Here is a 7035-nt window from a genome sequence, read left to right on the forward strand (position 1 = left end):
AAAATATATAATTATTTATTGAAACGAAAAAGGGGTTCAAAATTTACTCTTAATAATAGTATTATTTAATTAATTAATATATTCAAATTCCTAACTGGTACTTGGCATCACAGATCACACATGAATTCCAATCATCAGGAGTTATGATGCGCACATTTAAAACATAAATAAAAGTCTTTATTTGGGTTCGTCGAAAATACAGTTTTATTATATGTTTTTAGGGATCTTAAGTAATTTCCTCGGCTAGTAAGGTTCGAAATATAGTCGGTAGAGCTCAGAGTCTCTCAATCTGTAGGACCTCTGAGTTGATTTAATAGTATGTAAAAAAATTAAATTCGTATCAAAATATCGTTTATGTCGTAGATAATATCAAATTACTTCAAAATGTCAATGTTTACATTTGTTTTTGACGGCGATGTGACGGAAAACGGGAGTTACGTGACGATGTGCATAAGTGGAGGAAACAAATTTTTGGCACTTTTAATTACTCACGTTTTACACTCCTAGGTCATTCATATTTTTAGATAAATCCTAAATTATGTTCTAGACTCCCTAGAATACATGATTATACATCCTCGGTTCGGGATGCCTACCGCTCATTAGCTAAATTGTAGGATTTATTACCGTCGACGTCACAAGCTACAGCTTTCTTAGCTGGCCATTATAGAACTCTCTTTCTTACTAGCTTCTTAAATAAAGCCAGTTAACTTAACTTTCAAATGGCGGCCCGTGATTGGCTGAAAACCAAAATCAGTTACATTAAATACTTAATAAAACGTGAAATCCGCACGCAACAATAGCGCGGATTACAAAATTTCACGTAAAATTTAAATCAAGAAATATTAAAATAATAATTTCTCTTACAAAATAACGGCGTTAACTTTACCGTTTACCGTCTTAAAGTTCATTTAGTCCTTAGAGGGGTCTCAACAATACATAATTTCAAATAGTCCAGAAAATCCATATAGTCACATTCTCATAGATACACATATTAGACATATTAGACATAGAGCAAACATTAAATAAATAATAATAATTAATCTGTCAAAACAAATAACATGTTTTAGTACAGATTTTTCCGCCGTTGTCAATTACATTAAACAGTACTCTTTGACATGTTCAAAACGGTGCAATGTGATTGGCACTTCCCTTTCTTCGTCGCACAATACACAACAACACTTCATGTTGCCTAGCAACGCGCGCACAAAACGACAAAAAAAAAACACAACTCGGGAGCGATTTACCTCTCCTTCTCAACTCGTTTTTTACTGGTGTTCAACCGAAATTCGCACATTTTAAAACACTTTTCGTCGGGTCGTCGCTGCTAACAGACCTGCGCGATGAAGTTCACGGATTTTGCCGCGAAAAATCTTCGAAGGCGGGAACTGCTGCTGCCCTCCGACTGCTTCTGCTTTGAGCCGCTCCTGTTGAGAGGGACTCGGGAGGACTTACTTACGGTAAGTATGATTCACTAAAAGGATTCACAGGGGTGCAATATACACGTGAATCAACAATAGGACGTTCTCCAGGTCACGTCACGGCAGTGGATCAGCGTCCACCTGCGGTGATGACGACATCCTTGGCTGCGTCTCCTCCTTCCTGCAGCGGACAGCGGCGTCGAGACGGGGTCTGGCGTGGGGCGATGATGCAGTACCAGACAGCACGGCATCTGGCACTACAGCTGACGTCATCAACTGCTGCTGCGGCGGCATCCAGCCACCCTGCCTCACGACAACGTGCGAGGCGGCGGCGTGGCGTCTGCGGTGCTGATTGTGTGGGCGAGGTCACCACTTCCCACATATTCCCATCACTGTTAGGTACACAATCGTTGCGAACCGCACATGTCTAGCTCAATCTGGTGTAACCTTCGCACCTGGTCTAAATATTGGGTGTCCGGGTCTTAATCAATAACTTAATCACTATGTGCGTACTTGTACTCTTGCAAATACAAGTGTCTGCAGGCAATACAACTTGTGTACTTGATGTTGGAAATGTGATGCCAAGAAAAATGAAAAATATTAATTAAACTTAAAATTCTTAACTTCATAACTTATTAAACATAAATAAATAAAATATTAACATCATTGTTTAAAATACAATTAATTATTAGATTTCTATTCTTGCATAACAATACATGGTTATCAATAACAAATAAATTCAATATTAGCATTTTGCTTGCTACTAACATATCACATTGTTAGTTTATATCTGATTAATATGCATCACAGTGCATTCAATTGCTTATGTTCTCATTTCATAAGATTTCATACATTTCACAATACATTTCATTATAGCATTTCATTGTTGAATATTTCATTATAACACATCATTATTGGATATTTACATCATATGTTTGCTTTTCATTATTAACATATTTGCAATTCATTATTAAATGTTTGCATTTAATTATAGCATTATTAGCTTGCAATTTACATTTGCATTTCATAACACTTGTTTACATTTCATTAAAGAATACATATCATATCATGCACATATTACCAATTAACAGTTCATTTAGTCATTAGAGGGGTCTCAACAATACATAATTTCAAATAGTCCAGAAAATCCATAGATTCACATTGTCATAGATACACATAAAAATAATTTACCGTTTATGATAATAAATAACATATTAGACATAGAGCAAACATTAAATAAATAAAAATAAGTAATATGTCAAAACAAATAACATGTTGCAGTACAGTTCAGTCGGTTGGTCAGGCTAACACTCAAGTTGGTGGCAAGATATGCCTAGTCGGTGGCCAGGCATGTCTATTCAGTGGCCAGGCATGTAATCGGCAGCCAGATACATTCAGTTTGCGGCCGACATGTCCATTCAGGGACAAGGCTTGACTAGTTGTTGGCTAGGGTCAAACAATAGTTGGCCAGGCAGAACCAGTCTGTGGCCAGGCAGGTCAGATAGGTTGTGGCAGACATCTCTAGCAGGTTGATCAGGCATGTTTATTTGGTGGTCAGGCACATACAGTCAGAGCCAAGAACACTAATATTTCGATACTCGACGAACATTTTAAACAGGTCATGCACAAATAATGCGCATAGGTCAAGTATCTCTGAACGAAGAGATATTTTCGACGATATTTGACAAACTTTTTTAAACAAGTCGTGTTAAATGTCAGGTGATTAGACCAAGAATCTCAGAACCACCAGGCCAATCATATCCTGACTACAGTCCACAATAAACGAAAGGGAAGCACATATGTAAGAACGACAAAAAAGAAATAATATTTAGAAGCATAATAAAAAAGGAAGCACATATGGAAGCACATTCGACAAAACGGGACCACATTTGGAAGTACATTAAAATAAACTTATAGTTTAAAAAACTAATAAAATCCCGCTTTTATCGTTGAATGAAATAAAAAATAAAAACAAAATTTAAATTTAATTTTTTATTCAACAGCCAAATAATGCACCAAAACTCTGTATAACTAAAAACATGGGGTGCTTATCATCTCTCTTACATTTTATATGAGTAACTAGCTGCCCGACCCGGCTTCGCACGGCTATACTAATGGAAAAAAATCAAGCCACATCTCCCATTTACAGTAATGGTAAATTAAAAAAATTCAGTGAAAATTCATTACATATCTGTATAATGTACCGGAGAGAAAATGAATAGCACCGATGGTTTCCCGACTCGTGCACGCAACGTACAACTGATGTACCCGTTGTAATGCCCCCTGTTGTGTACCCACTTTACTATGACAATAAATGAGCCCCTTCACAGTTACAGATTAATAATTCTCTCTGTCATGCGCTTCTGAATCTTTAATGGGCGCCAGTACCCGAAGTTACCCAACTTAATTATTTATTAAATAGAAAAATAAGTTTAATACTAATTATAATATGTTTATTAACATAAAAAAACAATACAGGTTGCTTACACTTGTGAATAAAAGGAAAATAGCATATTATTTAGCTAATAAAATTACGTTGGGCACAACATATACAAAAGTTCATTGGTTAGGAGATAAAAAAAATAAATTTAGCTAGATCAGTATTCGTCGGTTCGCATGAAATTCAAAATCTTTCAAGACCTCTGTGTGAAGTCATACAAAACATTAATTGTGCCATAATTCCAAGAAAACTAGAGGCTTTAATATTATTCAAAGACGATTGACTTAAAACAATTAGCATAATCAGACAGCAGATGGTCACTAACACAATTCGTGCTATGATTCGGTGACGCGGCAGTTCAGTATTTAACATAGCATATAGTCATACCTGATGATTTGACGATATATGGTTTTCAGATAGAGACCCAATATAACCAATACTCTCAGAGCTTCACCGAAGCTCGGGGCGTATTTTTCTCGCCAATACGAGAGACGTAGCGATGCTATATAATATTTAAAATGTCACGTCGGCAAGGCCCGACGCGACAACACACACAAGCCACAATATGGCACCCCGAAGTTTTTTCTTCTCTTACAAAAATTGATAGCGTCTCTAACAACCATGTCTTTAAAAGATCCGCCGATCTATCGGCCAATCACCGGCCTTGAATCAAGCATTTAAAAAATATTACATGTAACATTATTAACATAGAGAAAGGTTTCAAAGCTCAAAGCAATATCCAAAACAAATATAGAAGTTAATTAACATGAAAGATATATAAATTTAGCACAAATAAAAACGTAAACAAATACTGAAAACATAAATAAATTATTTAAATTAAAGTTTCAGTGTTCTGTGATCTGATGTAGTATCACAAATGCCGCTCTCGGCCTTAATTCACACAAAATTGCACAAAATTTGGTTTAATTCAGGTCGTACCAAACATTTCAATTCAATACTGAAACTTGACAACATCAAACGTTGGTAGCACTGCGACGACGCGACAGCTGAGGAGCTTTAACGGCTCTCGCCATCTTTATTTCCGTCTTCGGAACAGGCAGCTGCTAGCTCGTGATGTCGGGGAAACAGACACCTGCTGTTGATATGGGAGGTATGAGTTACCTCGTTTAAGGTCTCGGGAGCGAAGAAGAGGTTTATCTCCGCCGCAGGATACAAGGTATGAGTTGGTTCTATAGGAAAATTCGAAGCTGTGAACATGTGTAGTGTGGCGGTCATGCAACAATACCGCTCGTGTGCAGATACACATCTCCGCTGGACGCTGCTGGACGGTACTGGATGCAACGTCATCCGTCCCGTTAGTGCCCCTGGATGTCTCGTCATGGACATCAGTAGCCTTGGACAGATGGATTGGTAGCAATCATTCCGGACAACACATGCCCGGAAGCTGCCTCGCGGCCGCTCCACCCCAGGCCTGCGGCGGGACGTCATGCCCACGGCCTGACAGACGTGGTGGATGCTGTCACTGCTGCTCTACTGTCCCATACAGTAGATGAGGACGAAGAAGACGTCATCACGGTCCGTAGTTCTTCCGCGCACTCGTGTACTCACTCGACATTTCTTTACACATTAGCCTCTAAACTCACCCGCTCTCTTTAACTATAAGCGTCCAAGTGAAATACCTCGTACAGTCTATCGAAAATCGCTGCAAACACTGGAACGGAAAAACCTCTTCTTTTCTTGCTACCCTAACTAACCTTAAATAAAGTGTAAGCAACCTTGATTTAAAATAAACAATGTAACTTTAAAATAATATTTCCTTAAAATCTTATAAACATACCATTAACTTATTAAACAAAAACAATAGCAGTTTATAATTGTTTTGATATCATATGTTTGCAAATTTATAAGTTTGTTTACAAACATATCAAACCTTATATTATTGAACCTGGCAGAAATAACTTATTCTTGGCTCTGCCCACAATAATATTTATAAATATATTACTGTTTGATATAAATAACACATTCCTATACACATGACTAAATAATAACATTGTTTTATACAATAAATACAGTCATATTTACAACACATTTATGTTAATGATTAAAATACAGCTCATTGTTGTAACTGTTTTAACTGCCATTAGCAGTAATTAAATAATCTGTCCTTACTCTGACAGTAAATAAATAAATTTTATTTTTAGTCACATTCCTTAGGTTTTGTTAAACCTTAACAATCACTACATCACAAGGTCTTTAACATTGCCTTAAAAATTACACCACAATAATTTCAGCACTGAAGTATCTGAAGAATCTTATTACAGTAAACTGTGAAATAAAGTGCTATAATGGGTGATATATATGTGATGTACCTAAGTCAGTGATGGTGAAAATAAATCGTCGATTAATGTTTATATTTATTTTATTTCGAAGATAAAATAAAATGATCTCTCTAGCTAGACAGATAGCTAGATATTTCCTCTTGTGTGATAGTTAGGAAATTGTGGATGAAGTAAAATATCCACTTAAATAGTAATCCTGCGGGATTACAATCCTAGTCAGAATAGTTTACTACTGAGAGATGAAGAAAGTGTTATACATGAGGATGCCTAGGAACTAGGTAGGTAAAAAGGCTGTAGCCTGGATCCTAAAAAGGTAAGCCATAATTATAAGTTGCTACAGTGTTTGTTTACACTCAGTGTGTCAGGATGTCTGTGTACAACATTTCATTGCCTAGGTATACAGTAGCATCAACATACAGCCTGTTATGATAGTGTACAGTAGAATCACTAAACTTGTGTGTGTGAACCGAACTATTAGGTGCTGTCAATAAAATGTACCTACAGTACACAAGGTTCACAGTACATCCTTTAGGTCTCTGCCTAAGGACAAGAGCATTTGCTCTCGTACTGAACCAAATAAATGCTAGGAAGTCTGCGCTTCACCTAGCCGAAATCAACTGAGTTCAAAAAATACAAATAAATAAACTCAGCTGACTAGACACCTTAACCTTTCGGTATAAATTCACCGTTACACACAAATATTAATTGTAATTCTAGGCACAATTACATTACAGTACACATAAAGCTGATTCAGAGTATACAGGGTTGTTATATATCTTGCACAACTGGTGCATGGTAGGCCCTTAAATGATTAATGTTATAGTTTCCCACGGTGACACCTGTTGACACTTCTTTTAGGGTGTAACAGTTCTCCCGA

At 36.8% G+C, this 7035-nt stretch overlaps 1 long non-coding RNA gene across 1 annotated transcript; it reads left to right on the plus strand.

The window, feature by feature from the left end:
• Nucleotides 1–4893: 4893 nt before the first annotated feature.
• On the plus strand, nucleotides 4894–6228 carry LOC134533569 (uncharacterized). Its single transcript, XR_010075336.1, has 2 exons — nucleotides 4894–5035; nucleotides 5118–6228. It is a non-coding gene; the product is annotated as an uncharacterized LOC134533569 (long non-coding RNA).
• Nucleotides 6229–7035: the final 807 nt, after the last annotated feature.

The sequence above is a fragment of the Bacillus rossius genome, chromosome 6 (assembly GCF_032445375.1).
Source record: "Bacillus rossius redtenbacheri isolate Brsri chromosome 6, Brsri_v3, whole genome shotgun sequence".
Classification (NCBI taxonomy): Eukaryota; Metazoa; Arthropoda; class Insecta; order Phasmatodea; family Bacillidae; genus Bacillus; species Bacillus rossius.